The following is a 17,500-nucleotide window of genomic DNA, read 5'->3' as shown; positions in this document are numbered from 1 at the left end:
GTTAAAAGAAACTGATTTTGCTCTTCTTTTGAGCAAAGCAATGAATTTAAGAACGTACTCGTGAATTCTAACAAGCTTAGAGAAACTGGAACACTTGTCCAGGACGACTAAATGTTCAGGGTTTGATTCTGCTAGGACTTGTGATTCACTTAATTTAGATGCAGAAATTGAGAAGGAATTTTCATTCAATGGATTAAAATTTGGATTGGGTACAACTATATCCAATGTGTCAGCATTACTGCACAGTTCATCCCTTTCACATCTTAAAAATTCTGGGCCAGTAAAATAATTAGTTTTCAAAAGCTGTTTGTATGACATAGGCCTAGTTATACAATCTGCAGGGTTCAAGATACCACTGACAAAACAAAATCTAACTGGGTTATTTTCACAGGTCCTTTGAATGTGATCCAAACGATTCATGATAAAGACACTCCTTTTATTAATTTTATCTAATTTGTTCACATAAGAATTAATCCAGCTCAGTGAAACAATGCTATCTGTATACAGTACTGATTCTACAATTCTAATAGGTTTAGGGCACTGAGGACCTGCCAAATCCTTACTCAAATCCAATAATGTTTCTGTTCCCAAAACTATCCCTTGGAATTCTAGAGATGGAATACTTTTGCTTTCTAACTGCTTGTTAACCAAGCGATTCTTTACTAGAACAAAACTGACTTGCTTAGTTTCTATACACTGAATAAAAATTGTTGTCCCATAGATTATTTTACTGCTGTCAGTAAATGCAATTAAACGATATGACCCATTTTTCTCCCCGACAAATCTAGGTACCTCAATTGGAGGAGTCGTGTTAACTTGTTTGGCTATGTTACGCCATTCTCGTTGTTGCTCAATGGACAATTCTGTATCCCATCCTAGAGAAGTGTTTAATTGAAGTTCTTGCATAAATAAACGAGCTCTGTTTAAAATAGGTCCATTGAAATTATATGGATCAAAATTTGAAGCAATGCCTTTCAATATCAGTCTCTTAGTGTTTGCTTTAAAGTCTAGCTCAAGTTTAGGAGAAGAATACAATCTGTTATTCTGTTCCACTTCAAACCTAATATTTTTACTACATCAGGAGTGACTTCATCCAAATTCTTATCTATTTTTTCTTGGAGCATAACATCATTGGTAACGAATTGCTGTAATTCAAATTTATATGGATTAAAAATGTTATTAAAGTTATTAAAACCCCAGTGTAAGCTTTCAGAGTCATTTGCAGTGAACGCACCATTATCCATGTATATCAAAGAGTAAATAAGTTTCTTCAATTATTTTAAGTTGTCCAAATCACCTTCAGTGTCTAGCATCAATATTTTGTACAAACCAATCATCAATATTGTTGGGCTACACCTTAGCCCAAAACTTAGACGAAGATTCTTGTATACTATAATGGTAAAATCTCCTTTACTTACATTTTTAAACCAAAAGAATAATAATTTACTTTGATCAGTTTCATTTAATGCTATCTACTGGAAAGCTTTCTTTAAATCAAAGCACAATAAATGAGAATTAAACCTTAGAAGTAGCAAGGCAGTAGACAATTTCTGATTAATACAAGGGCCAGCCCACATTGCCTGATTGTGGCTAATAGAGGGGGAGCCATTACTTTGTTTTTCACACAAATCAGAGAGAAAAACCATTCGGCATTTAGTAGTACTGCGGTCTAACTTAAATATTCCCATGTGCGGCAAAAAACTGTACTCTGGGTGTTCTTCACAAAACTTATCCAAATTATCAATTCTTTCAATTAAGTTTTGAGCTTCCTGAGTCTTTATGTTATCATCCATTAATCTAAAAAATTCATCATTCTTTGATAATTTCTTTAGGTTAGATTTCAAAATTTGCTTTGCTAAATTTGTGTTATTTCCCAGCAAATGAGAAACACGACCATTCCATAAAAGTGGCATTACCAACCTGCCTTCTTCATCTCTTTGTGTATTATTAAGTAAATACCTAACTAATTTCTTATTATGTTGAGTGCTCTCCCCATCTAAGTCAGTTCTATCTTTGTGCAAATAATATGAGCATTCTCGCTCTAAAATATGCTTAGTAGCTTTTTGCAATTTACGCTCGCTGATCCTGCCATCATTATCTAAAATACAGATTGTAGGATCCTCTGCACTTCCAATACATCCAACACTAGACTTGAAACATGAAGTCATAGGAAATTTAATATTATCCAGTGATTTACCCTGCTCATCTAAATTCTCTTCCAAGCCAAAAAGTAAATGAGTATCATCATGCAGGCTAGGGAGAAATTTCAAATTTGCAATTAATTTTTCAATGTTTCCTATTAACATAAAGCCAAATTTTGATTCATGGTACACACACTGACCACTATGACCAAAACTAACCATCTTTTCCATGAGACAATGAGCTGAATTTGCCCCCAGGACAAACTGAATGTTTGATATGTCTTCTCTAGCCTCATCAAGAAACTCATCTAAAAGCTTATAACCATAATTTCTAAAACTTCTAACAACTTTACCAAGGCCGGGTAAATTCAAATTTATATCAATACCTGGGACACCAATAGCTTCTATATTATGCGCTGTCTCCCCAATCTTAACAGAAATTTGAACTATCTTTGTACGATAGCATTTTGCTCCATTAAACCCATTGACATCAAGGTCAAAATCATCTTTAACAACTTCGAAACACTGACCTTCTAAAGCACACTCAGAAATGAAATTAGCTTGGCTACCTGAATCCTTCAATCCTCTTATTTTACTAGGGCCCAAAGTACAAGAAAATGTGGGTAAAATTGAATCTATGCCCCCATTACTCTGTAAGGAACTACCTGGACAAACTACCCATTCTGTGTACTATTTTGAACATCTTTTGATTTACTTTTCTCGTTTTGCTTAGGGTTAGGAACTGCCTTTTTAGGATTGCGCACCAAATCTCTGACCTCAGAACTTTCATGATTATCTGACAAGCAAAGAAAGGAGAAATGCCATCCTTGACAATGTTTACACTTTCTGGAAAATCTAAAATGGCACTAGCTATCCAAATGCTCGATTCTTGCACATTTAGTGCAACCATTCAAAATACTCAACCTAGCTATCTTTTCCTTAGCAGTAGCAAAATTAGGGCACTTATGGATTGGATGATCACCATTAACCTTATCACTACAAAGCGTGCAAGAATTAAAAGGATTGGACCTTTTAACATTAACCTCTGCTGCTAAGTTTGAACTTTTACTCATTCCTAGTTTATCTTGATGCCTTTCAGCAGAAGGCTGTTTACTTTTACTTAATTTACCAAGTTTATTTGCATTCTGATACCGTTCATTGGCTTCAAAAAAAGTTATCAACAATTTCACTTGTAGTGGGCTTTGAATTGTTAGTAATTTGTATCAATTGATTTCTGAAAGTTTCATCCATTCCTCTTAGGAAAAAGTACTGCAAAACATCATCAATATCCATTTTCAAAGTCTTACCAGCTTCTTGTAATTTTCTAATATTACTAATATACTGAAAGGGTTCTGAATCATATCCTAACTTCAGCTCTTGAAGTTGTTTCATCACATTAAACTTCTGAGTTGGAACTGAGGCAAACGCTGTTTTTAAGAGTTCCTTTGCATGGGAATAACCTTGTTTGTCTGCTTCTAAAGAGTCTATCAAAAGTAAAGCCTTGCCAGAAACCTGCTGTTTAAGTAACAACAACCTATCAAAATCTGTAAGAAAACTTTCCAGTAGTTTCCTCAAACTGCTGTAAGAATAATTCCAAGCTTTCATCATCAGAACTCTTAAATTTAGGCAAAGGTGCTACTGGACTTTTAAGACGACTAAGAGGAGTTTCATTCAGATTTTCACCTGTGCTTCCATTAACATTAACCTCTAAGAGCAGCAACATATCAGAAATTTTATCTTTATATTCCTGACAAGAGCTAGATTCAATTTCCATTTCATTTTCATCTTCGCTCTCTGACCACTTCAAAGATATGACTTTACTATCAAGCGCTTTAAGTTCTTCCTTAAAATTCTTAAGTTTTTCAACAACATTTAACTTCTGTGAGCTATTATACTGCAAAAATTTATGCCTTTCATTAAATTGTCTAGTGACTTGAGAGCGGATGTACTTCCGACTCATAACAAGAAGCTTAATGTCTGTCATGATTATAGAAAAATTTAATTCTAAACGTCAATGCAGCCTAACAAAAGAAAAAATTTAAGATAATTATAGTGGTCGGTACACTGATCAATAATAACAACAATAATCCAAATAAAAACCACCACTCCTACAATGCTACCCAAGTGCCACCAGTATTAAGAGCCTTCAGAGCCCCACGTTGGGCGCCATTTCAAACACATAAACACAGAATGTAAATTTATAACAAGAGCAGCGAGAGCAGAGTAACTATAACTTTTAATGTCAATATTGGATAAAGAAACTTTCAAATTAAAAATATTAGATTCTTTATTTATATTGAATAAATATTAAATATGGCAAAGCAATGGAACTCTGATGGCTGAAGTGGAATCCTCAATCACTAGTGACTGCCTGTGGTAGCACCCACTCAACTCTTGCCTGTTTTTGAAAACTATGGATTCTGCAAACCACGAAAAAATTAACATAAAAAACCTAATGTAAAATTTATCTAAATTCCCTTTATAAACAATAATGAATAGTATACTATATATCAATATCAAGTACAAATATGCCAATACAACATTACATACAACTGAACTAGGTACCTAATAAATTTGCCAAGACCAGGAAGATAACTGAAGCCGATAATACTAGGCTACCTTCCAGCAAGCACAAGTAACCTAGCCTAGTAACAAATGAAAAAATTAGGCTATCTAAAATCCTAAGTTAAGTAATATTAAATTAAATATGAAAAAACAAACTCAGGAAAATAGAATCTTACACGGTATATCGATTTAAGCAAATCTGAACACCCACTAGGCTATTCTATGCACAAAACAATGATTTGGAATTAAGCTAGAAATAACACTAGTAATTTTATAATGAGCTTACAATCCATAGAACATTTATCAGGGTTGAAGACTTGAATAATTAATATTCAATCCAAATATTATAACACCCTAACCAAAGTTGAACCATATGCCACAAAATCATAAGAAACTTACGGGGTTGGTAGGCCATATCCTTAAAATCCCAATTCAAATTGAAGAGCAGCAGAAGATCCCATTGTTGAGAACTATGTATTCAGAAATCTTGATATTGCACTCTTCATGGTAGCACTCGTGGTAAGCAATTGCAGGAGAGGTGGCTTTAAAATGAAGTGCTACTCCATCTTTATAGCACTTCTACACTCGAAAATATTACCCACTATATCCAATATGTCCAATATCCAATCTCCGGTATGTTCAATATGGCCAATATTCGATATGCCCAATATGACCAATATGACTGGTTCCCCCCCCCCCCCCCCCCTCACTCTTCCCTCATTACCAGTAGGTGAAAATTTTTTCCCAAGGATGATGGAATCAGGAACTGCAAATATTAAAATACAGCCAGCAGAGCCATCTATGGACTGAGCATATCCTTGAAACTCCCAGTATTTCTTTTTGATTTTGCTTTGTATGGCAAAATGGGGGTTTCAAGGATGAAACAAATATGAACATAGATAAATATATATATATATATATATATATATATATATATATATATATATATATATATATATATATATATATATATACACACAATTTTATAAATTTTCTACAGAAATAGTATATAAAATAATTCTTCAACATATTTATATATATATATATATATATATATATATATATATATATATATATATATATATATATATATATATATATATATATATATATAGAACTCTTTCCATTCTAAATGGCGTTGTGTAAATACAACTGTTTTAAAGTTTGGTGATATGTTACTCTTAGTTTCTGCTTATTGTTTTGTAGGAATTTTCCACTTCATTGCTTTTCCACATAGTGTTAATTTTTATTATAGTAAAATCTAAGGTCAATTACCACCGATGAAATAAACCATTTATAAATTTCTAGTGAACTTCTGGCTTTTATTCATTCAAAAACTTCAAATGATGCAGAATATGTTGTAAGATTCTAAAGAGATTTTTTTTCTTGGGTTTTCATTTGGAGACCTCTCAACTGTGGCGAAAGTTTATTCAGAGAAGAGATTAGACGTCCGTCTTTTTGGGGCAATGTTATTCTAGGTTTCGCAAAGGCTGAAGGTCATGCAGCTCTTTTTGGAGAGAGAGAGAGAGAGAGAGAGAGAGAGAGAGAGAGAGAGAGAGAGAGAGAGAGAGAGAGAGATCGTTGTCAAATGTTTACAATTGCTAAGTGCATCGGCGTTGTTATTTGTAATTAGATATCTAGGGCATTTGATTTTTTCCTGAATAATATTCTTTTTTTTATTCCCAGTTAATTGTACTTGCTAAATGTAAGCACTGAAATATAATTAAAGGATTTTTATAATCATCGCTCTATAATCATGTAAAAAGAAAAAATCTCAATATAAAAATATTTTTCCCCTTTCGCTGTAAAAAAATCAAGATATATACACTCATTAGAATTTTATTACTGATCGTGTGTATATTTTAGCTATCCAATGTCAAAGAGAGTATAAAATATTTTATATACACACACACACACATATATATATATATATATATATATATATATATATATATATATATATATATATATATATATATATATATATATATATATATATATATATATATAAACTCATCAAATATGGTTGATGGTATCTAAGCATCTCTTGAATTTCGTATATCTTGAGACTATCCAGTAAATATAAACTTTCGCCTTGAATATATGTAACAGGGTGACTAGTGTACATACTTTTTCAAAACATAGCCGTTTTGGGAGGATACCATTCAAGTTAAACTTATCATTTAAAATTCTTTCTTTTCGGTTCATTCTATTTTATTATTTTTTATATTTCTTGTAATCCCACTCTATATTCAAACAATATTCGGAGTTCTAGTATTCTTTCAAAGAAACTGGGAATTGTAAATTAAGGTGATTGCGTTGCACGGTCTAGAAAAACGGAGTTGAGTCCTTGTAGAAAAGATATAGCTGAAGTAAATTTTTCGGCTTCGTAGCTTTTGAAGATGTTTTTTTTTTTTTTTTTTTTTTTTTTTTTTTTTTTTAAAGCGTTCACCACGCACTAAATTCAGTGATATTGGCCAGGCAAAGATAAGACAGGCAGTGACCTATGGTATCGAAAGAAATAAAAATCTGGGCTACGGCACCTTGTCGTTATCTTTATATTCTGTATCCAGATTTGTTTCAAGTGACGAAGGTCACAATTAAACAGAATGTATATCACTATTCAATATATAGCTTACAGTAGGTTTAGGCTTACATCTTTCCAGGTAAATGGTCAAAGTCAGTATTTGGGGGTTCTTCAATATATTTTTCTACTTCATTTACATGCCCCTAATACAAATTTCTATCAAGCATTGAATATGAACGTCGACTTTAAATCTGAGTGATTGATTTCTGGTGAGAGTGTGGCTGAGACAGGGATGTGTGATGTCGCCGTGGTTGTTTAACTTGTTATGGAGTGTTGAGAGAGGTGAATGCTCGAGTGCTTGGACGAGGATTAAGAATGGTAGACGAGAATGACCATGAATGGGAGGTAAATCAGTTGTTGTTTGCGGATGATACTGTACTGGTTGCAGACACAGAAGAGAAGCTTGACCGACTAGTGACAGAATTTGGAAGGGTGTGTGAGAGAAGGAAGTTGAGAGTTAATGTGGGTAAGAGTAAGGTTATGAGATGTACGAGAAGGGAAGGTGGTGCAAGGTTGAATGTCATGTTGAATGGAGAGTTACTTGAGGAGGTGGATCAGTTTAAGTACTTGGGGTCTGTTGTTGCAGCAAATGGTGGAGTGGAAGCAGATGTACGTCAGAGAGTGAATGAAGGTTGCAAAGTGTTTGGGGCAGTTAAGGGAGTAGTAAAAAATAGAGGGTTGGGCATGAATGTAAAGATAATTCTATATGAGAAAGTGATTGTACCGACTGTGATGTATTGATCGGAGTTGTGGGGAATGAAAGTGATGGAGAGACAGAAATTGAATGTGTTTGAGATAAAGTGTCTAAGGAGTATGGCTGGTGTATCTCGAGTAGATAGGGTTAGGAACGAAGAGGTGAGGGTGAGAACGGGTGTAAGAAATTAGTTAGTAGCTAGAGAGGATATGAATGTGTTGAAGTTGTTTGGCCATGTTGAGAGAATGGAAAATGGCTGTCTGCTAAAGAATGTGATGAATGCAAGAGTTGATGGGAGAAGTACAAGAGGAATGCCAAGGTTTGGGTGGATGGATGGAGTGAAGAAAGCTCTGGGTGATAGGAGGATAGATGTGAGAGAGACAAGAGAGCGTGCTAGAAATAGGAATGAATGGCAACCGATTGTGACGCAGTTCCGGTAGGCCCTGCTGCTTCCTCCGGTGCCTTAGATGACCGCGGAGGTAGCAGCAGTAGGGGATTCAGCATTGTGAAGCCTCATCTGTGGTGGATAACGGGGGAGGGTGGGCTGTGGCACCCTAGCAGTACCAGCTGAAATCGGTTGAGTCCCTTGTCAGGTTGGGAGGAACGTAGAGAGTACAGGTCCCATTTTTGTTTTGTTTCATTTGTTGATGTCGGCTAACCCCCAAAATTGGGGGAAGTGCCTTGGTATATGTGTATGTACGTATGTTTCGTGTTTCAGAAGGGATATGCAAATATTATTATTATTATTATTATTATTATTATTATTAGCAAATCTCAAGCTACTAGGACAAGGTTTCCAACAGGAAAAGTAGCTCATAGTATCTGAAAAATCTGTATAAAAGACATGAAAATGTCCAAAATATTATAAAATAGTAACTCACCCCAAATTAACATATCAAAGGCCGCTTATTAATGCGATGTATACCTAGAAGCTTTTGGCTGTCGTATAACTGCAGATTGCTTTTGCATATTAATTTTACTAAAATCCAAGTAAAAGAAAAAACAGTTCATACTTTATCTACAATTAAATAAGGGCTCATGTCATTACTCTTAATCTGCAGATGGTACAACTCGTGAAACTCTTGTTGAACGATGTACTAAACATGTTTTATTTCTCTTCAGACAAGGCGATGAAGAACGACGGTTAATGGGTGAGTTTAAAATGAATCAATTGTAACCAAGGCATACTCATCGTACTACTACCATGGTTCTTGCAATAATCAGAGTAGGCCTAATATAACTACGTGTCATTAAAAAAAAATTGTTTAATCGTAATTGCATAATCATTTTAAACTATAAGACAGATCATATTCGTTCTCATTTACTCAACATCTTTATATATACATATATTATTCTGTGCCTGAGAATACTAAAAAAATGCAACTGTTTTGGTAAAGAAATTATCTTACAATATCCTATTGAAAGTAATCTATCTCAATGTTTGTGTACACATATCTCTGGATATTGGAAAATAATTTATTTCCTTCTATGACCTAGACGGATACATATGAATTTGCATCATCCTTTTATGTTATGAATTCAAAATAGTGGCTTCTTTCCTCTTAATAGTGGTAAAAGAGACTCTTTAGCAAAGGCAGGCAGCTCTTTAGAGAAAAGAAAAACCCCAAAATCAAGTCATTGTTCTTTTGTCTTAGGTAGTGTCATTACGTCTGTACCATGGTCTTCCACTGTCTTGGGTTAGAGTTCGTTGGCTTGGGGGTAAACTCCGGCAGAATATTTCTATCTAATTACTCTTTATCTTCATCTTATGAAATTTTTATAGTTTATATATATAACATCTAACTCAATGTTGCTAATGTTCTTAAAATATTTTATTTTGATTGGTCATTACTTGTCTTGTAGTTTATTTATTTCCTTGTTTCCTTTCCACTTTTAGCATCATACTTTTCCAACTATAGTAAAAGCTTAGCTAGCAAAACCACACAGACAATCAGACACACACGTATATATATGTATATATATATATATATATATATATATATATATATATATATATATATACATATATATATATATATATATATATATATAAATATATATATATATATATATATATATATATATATATATATATATATATATACATATATATATATATATATATATATATATATATATATATATATATATATTTATATACATATATATGTTTACATTATATATATGTATATATATATATACAAATATATGTTTACATTATATATATATATATATATATATATATATATATATATATATATATATATATATATATATATATATATATATATATATATATGTATATATATATATATATGTATATATATATATATATATATATATATATATATATATATGTATATATATATATAAATATATATATATATATATATATATATACATATATATACATATATATATATATATATATATATATATATATATATATATATATATATATGTATGTATATATATATACAGTATAAAATTATATATACACATATAAATATATATATATATATATGTATATATATATATATGTATATATATATACAGTATAAAATTATATATACACATATAAATATATATATATATATATATATATATATATATATATATATATATATATATATATATATATATATATATATATATATATATATATATATATATGTATATATATATATATATATATATATATATATATATATATATATGTACAGTATAAAATTATATATATATATATATATATATATATATATTTATATATGTATACATATATATATATATATATATATATATATATATATATATATATATATATATATATATATATATATATATATATATATATATATATGTGTGTGTGTGTACAATATAGTGCTCTATAATGTTCAGCATGTTTCTTGAGAGAGAGATAGAGAGAGAGAGAGAGAGAGAGAGAGAGAGAGAGAGAGAGAGAGAGAGAGTTCCATTACAAGCTCTTATTAAGTCCAGACTTGACATCCAACTCTGATACCATTGCAACCATTGCACAATAAGACACACCGTCAGTTCCAAGGGAAGTATCAATTGGCTTCTTGAAATGATAACGTAAAATATATTAAAAGTGAGAACACTCGCTATATAAGACACCCTGCGTAATTCTATTTTGAAGTGGAGGAGAGAGAGAGAGAGAGAGAGAGAGAGAGAGAGAGAGAGAGAGAGAGAGAGAGAGAGAGAGAGAGTGATATATCTGTGTTTATACTACACATTTGATGGATCAAATGATATAAGCAGATAGACTTCACACCCGAAATACTCGAAAAAAATAACATTAATACCTCTCAAAACTGAATGCAATAATAAGTAAGATATTCTAAAAATGCATATTTTTTCTTTTTGATAATCCTGTTCCAGCAATGGAATAAAAGCATGTCCTCTACCAGTAAACATTTACTGCCATGGGGGAATCTGTACATGAATGGGGCAGGCAAGGGACAGTGACATTGCCCAATCAGGCAGGACAATGCTCTAGAGATTGACCATATATACTGTGACGGAGCCGAGAGAGGGTTGTGAACTCAAAGGCAGGATGCAATCAACTGAGTTGTTTATTAAGGAACACTCTCCTTTATATGCAAAACCTCAAGGCAACAGGACATAACCTGTTCGAGAGACAGACAATGTTACAGAGCAAAACGGAGACATGATCATTCAGGTTCTATTTAGTGCGAGGGAAGAGCTCAGATACAAGCATAATATATACAAAATAATTATGTACAATTGTGTGACACACGGTTGGTACATGGCTCCCCCCCTAAAAATGACATACTGTACATGTTAAATAGGGCGCCCTGATCTAGAGAAGCGAACTTTAGTCGGGTCATCTGGCAGAAGATAAGCAGGTTATAGACGATCAATGGAGACCCAGTCTTCTTTGCCCCAAATGTTTAGGAGGAATGCTTTCGGACTGCGTTGGAACACAAGGAAAGGGCCCGTGTAAGGGGGCGTTAGTGGTGGCTTGCTGGTGTCATTGCGCAGGAAGACGTGCGTTGCAGAGTGCAAGTCCGTTGGTATGTGATGCTTCGCTGGGGGCTTGTAAGTCTGGCGGCACGGAGTAAATTTTCCCACGACGTGACGTATGCGCTGGAGATCGTCGGAGGAGGTTGTAGAAGGAAAAAATTCGGCAGGGACGACCAACGGGTCGCCATACACCATTTCAGCTGCCGAGACGTCGAGGGCGTCTTTAGGAGGGGTCCTTAGTCCCAGGAGGACCCAGGGAAGCTGAGTAAAACCAGTTGGAATCCTTGTAGCGGGACATCAAAGCTGCTTTGAGGGTGCGATGAAAACGTTCAACCATTCCATTGGCAGCGGGGTTGTAGGCCGTTGTCTGATGTAGGGTGATGCCCAGGAGATTCGCTAATGACGTCCAGAATTGAGAGGTGAAAGTGGTTCCCCTGTCAGAAGTAATATGATCAGGGATACCGAATCTTGAAATCCATCCAGAGAGTAAGGCAGATGTACATGAGGCGGACGTTGCAGTTTCTATGGGAATGGCTTCAGGCCAACGAGTGGAGCGGTCGATGACGGTAAACATGTAACGATGTCCTTGTGATGTGGGTAGGGGGCCTACAACGTTGACGTGAATGTGTGCGAAACGACGCTGAGGTTGAGGAAATGGGCCCACTCCTGAATCCGTATGTCGATGAACTTTGGAAGTTTGGCAAGAAGTACAGGCGCAGACCCAATCCTTAGCATCCTTAGAAATGCCGTGTCAAATGAACTTTGCCTTCAGCAGCTGTGCAGTAGAACGGCACGAGGGATGTGAAAGGCCGTGAATGATATCAAACACCTGTCGGCGCATGGGAGCAGGAATCCAAGGTCGCGGTCTACCAGTACTGACGTCTAAGAGGAGGGTGGTGTTGGAGTATTCGAGGGGAAAGTCTTCCCAACGGAGGGACGTGCAGGATGTCCTACAAGCTTGATACTCTGGATCCTGTCGTTGGGCTTCAGCCAGGGCATTGTAATCCAATCCCAGTTGAACGGCAGCCAACGTGTTTCTTGACAGGGCATCGGCAACGGGATTCATTTTTCCCAGGGACGTATTGGAGGGTGCAATTGTATCGGAGAGATGTCGGCGTTGACGGGCGGACCAGGCGTCAGACTGTCGAATGAAGACGTGCACCAGAGGCATGTGGTCTGTGCGAATGATGAACGGCGTACCTTCTAAAAAATGGCGAAAGTGACGGACAACCAAGTGCACCGCCAGCAATTCTCGATCGAAGGTATAATAACCCCATTCTGCCTTGGACAGTTTTTCTGCTGAAGAAGGCCAATGGGCGGGGCGAGCCTTTGACCACCTGATCGAGTACTGCACCAATAGCGACGTCGCTGGCATCTGTGGAGAGAAGGAGGGGGGCGTGTGGGATAGGAAAAGTGAGAGCCGCTGCAGTTGATAGGGCCTTCTTTGCATTGCAGAAGGCTGCTTCTTGAAGGGGACTCCACTTCAGGTCCTTTGGCTTGCCCTTGAGGGAGGCGTAGAGGGGAGCAAGAGTGGCGGCAATGGCTGGCAGAAAACGGTGATAATAGTTGATCATGCCCAAGAATTCCTGCAGAGCTTTGACGGGCGAGGGCGCAGGGAAGTTCTGAACGGCTGCTACCTTCTCAGGGAGGGGATGGACTCCTTCAGGAGTGATACGGTGCCCTAAGAACGACACTTCGTTGGCACCAAAGGTACACTTGTCGTACTGGACTACAAGGCCGTTTTTTTGCAGGCGGTCGAGCACGATGCGCAGGTGACGGAGGTGTTCCTCTTTTGAGGAGAACACAATTATGTCGTCCACATAACATACACAGAAAGGGAGGTCCCCTAAGATGCCATCCATGAGACGTTGAAACGTTGCCCCAGCATTACGAAGGCCAAAACAGGAGTAATTGAAGGTGTATGTACCAAACGGAGTGGTGATGGCGGTCTTGGGGATGTCTTCTGGGTTCATAGACACCTCATAATACCCCTTCAGGAGGTCGAGCATAGAGAAAACCTTCGCTTTGTGCAGGTAGGAGGTCACGTCGGCAATGTTTGGGAGGGGGTAGTGATCCGGTTTTGTTTGCATGTTCAGGCGCCTGTAATCCCCGCACGGACGGAGGGAGCCGTCTTTCTTCAGAACGATGTGTAGGGGTGACGACCATGGGCTGGATGCCTTTTGGCAAAGGCCCATTTCCTCCATTTCGGCGAACGTCTGTTTGGCGGCTGCCAATTGTTCCGTTGCCAGACGTCTGAATTTTGCGGAGACTGGGGGTCCCGTCGTCTTGATATGGTGATAAATACCGTGCTTGGCAGGAGCTGTGGGCGTTTGGTGAAGTTCTGGACGGAAAACTTCCGGGTACGACGTGAGGAGGTGGGCGTAGGCATCCGTGGGTGCGCTGATGTGGAGAGCGAGGTTAGAGGGGGTGGGTTGAAGTGGTGTCGACAAGTACGAGTCTGCGTTGACCAATCGTCGGTGGGCGACATTGACCAGAACGTGGAAATAAGAGAGGAAATCCGCACCGAGGATTGGCATTGTGACGTCAGCAACGAGAAACTTCCAATTGAATTTAATGTTTCCGAACGATAATATGAGGTCCTCGTAACCGTAGGTGGCTATCGCAGATCCGTTGGCAGCTACCAAACGGACGTCGGCAGACGTAGACAGACTACGTCGTGTCCTGAAGAGTTCCCTTGACAAAAGAGAACGACAAGCACCCGTGTCTACCAAAAATCGCACGCCCGTTCCTGCATCCTGTAAAAAGAAAATATTAGAAACACGGGAGGCCAGCGCCACAAGCAATGGCCTACTTCTTCGCGGTTGCCCCGAATTTGAAGTGGTAGTAGCAAAACTGCGGCGGATGGGAGGTAGTAAGTGGCTGTAGAAGTCGTTCGTTGGGGCGCGAGTGATTGGTGGGTGGTGGGCGGCTTTGTCGCCGCTTCGGCACGTCACGGGGTAGGTGCGTATGTCCTACGGCATTCATGTCAGCTTCGGTTAACGTTGAATAGGCATCCTCGTCGTCAGGGGTTGAGGCGTTGATGGAGGTCTTGAAGTGGCTGTCCATAAGGGCATCGGCTTTGGTCATCAAGTCCTTTATGGGTAAACTATCGACATCGGGTATGGCAGCGCGTACAGGTTCGGGTAAACGGCGTATCCAAAGGGCACGAGGTAGGTTCACCTCATGAGGAGAGCCGTCTGTGGCAGGTTGAAGGCGAGCGATACTGGTCATTTCCCTGAGGGCAAGCGAAGCCCTTTGGTCCCCCAACGCTTGTTGCGAGAGCTGAAAAAGCTTTGCTATACGGGCGGCTGGCAACGGCGAGTACTGCTGCAGTAGGTATGTTTTGAGGGCGTCATACGCTATTGGGGTGTCTCCTTGTTCACAAAGCCAGTCGGATATTTCTGGGAAGGTGGCCTCGGGTATCGCCACGAGAACATAATCCGCTTTGGTGGTTGAGCGAGTCACGCCGTTAATACGAAACTGGACTTCTGCGCGCTGAAACCAAGCAAACGCCTCTCCGCTGGCAAACGATGAAAGTTTGAATGGAGCGGCCGAAGCACCAACTGCCGTAGAGTCCGTCATATTACCAACGATGGGGGTGGAAGGCGGTGGAAGCGAGTCGACTTCCGGGGTCACCAATGTGACGGAGCCGAGAGAGGGTTGTGAACTCAAAGGCAGGATGCAATCAACTGAGTTGTTTATTAAGAAACACTCTCCTTTATATACAAAACCTCAAGGCAACAGGACATAACCTGTTCGAGAGACAGACAATGTTACAGAGCAAAACGGAGACATGATCATTCAGGTTCTTTTTAGTACGAGGGAATAGGGCAGATACAAGCATAATATATACAAAATAATTATGTACAATTGTGTGACACACGGTTGGTACAATACATATGATCAGGGCCTAAGCTCTCTCTCCACCCACGATAGGAATAAGGAGGGTCAGCCAATGGCCGCTGATGACTAAACATGTAGAAATATAGGTTTCCTGAACTTCCCATCCTTAGCTCACAAGCATGGCAAGGTTGCAGCGACTAAAGGAACTAACGAGTTTGATCACCAGTCAGGTACGTTACCACATAGGCCACATAAAATTTAATGAGTAGATACACTAATTTTTAAATGGTTTTCCATGACTTTTTCATTCAATTACTTAATTTTTTTCTAAGCCCAAGTGTCACCTTGGATCTCTCTTACCTACCTGGCTATTTGGAATCACTTTGCCATTAGGCGTAGTGCGTCTTTATATGATTATGTAAGATAGAAACAATTTATGAATGTTTAACTAAAGGCTTATCATTAAAAGGAAACCATAACCAGATTTATATCAACATTATCGATTCCTTCGTATGACTCGAGTCTATTGGGACCATAAGTGCTCTATTCTTTAATGGACCAGAAGGAAAAGATATTTATACATATATGATTTTATTTTAATGCATATTAATACAGCCATTATTCAGTTTCATCTGAATATTTCACATTATTCTCTTTAATTAACAATATGAAATTCAATTTGTTTCTGTAATAACACAGAAAATGGCTGGTTTGAGATAATAGTGGGTTTATTTCTTTTCAACGCGAGTGGAAGGAATTAGGCTATGTTACTCAGAGCTGTATGAAACATCTGAATGAAAGCGTTCTAGCATTGTTATAGATTCCCATACATCGGAAACTGAAGCAAGTTGGAACAGTAGAGTATATCGAGCTTTTATAATACCAATCAATGACAAGGAGTCCACGGAAATGGAGCTGTGTTGGAAAAAAAAAAAATGTCATCCTTTGGTTCTGCAGTCCTTTTATGGAAAACAGGACTTATTCGTCCTTTCTCGGTACAGAGGACGAAACCGGAAATAATTCCCTTGGAAGTATCTGATAAAGAGAATTTAGAAGCAGTTTTACTTTGTCTATTCGGAATATTTTTGCATGTCTTTATGACATCTCTTCCTACACAGACAAAGATTATTCATATGTTGGATTCGTAACGAGAGAGAGAGAGAGAGAGAGAGAGAGAGAGAGAGAGAGAGAGAGAGAGAGTGGGCTGGTGGGTGGGGGTGGGGGTGGCGTGCAATGTTTTATTGCCCGCTACTTGTCTTGTGGGATAAGACGGTTGGCCGAGGTAATATATACTGAATCTAGACACAACGAATCAACACAAGCGTTTTTATATCCTTGCATAAAAATCTTTTGTTTTCTTTCTTTTTCAGAATGTAAAATCAATTTACAAGTTTTTTTTATCTCTGTGATATTTTATAGAAGTGTATTCGAAAACAATGACCCATACTATAAGTTTTCATAGATGATGAAGATCAAAGATAGTTAAATATATGTGTGAGTTCTATATAAACCTTTAGCCTTTTAACTATAAAAGAAACAAATACTGCATATAGATTCTTATTCTATTCGAAATATTTCGAAATATTTCGAAGATTTAGCCACCGCTGCAAGACTACGACTACTTCAATATCTGCAGTAACTCTTATGAATGATGTCGTACTTTTG

The sequence above is a fragment of the Palaemon carinicauda genome, chromosome 5, assembly GCF_036898095.1.
Source record: "Palaemon carinicauda isolate YSFRI2023 chromosome 5, ASM3689809v2, whole genome shotgun sequence".
NCBI classification, from domain to species: domain Eukaryota; kingdom Metazoa; phylum Arthropoda; class Malacostraca; order Decapoda; family Palaemonidae; genus Palaemon; species Palaemon carinicauda.
This window is presented reverse-complemented; position numbering follows the sequence as displayed.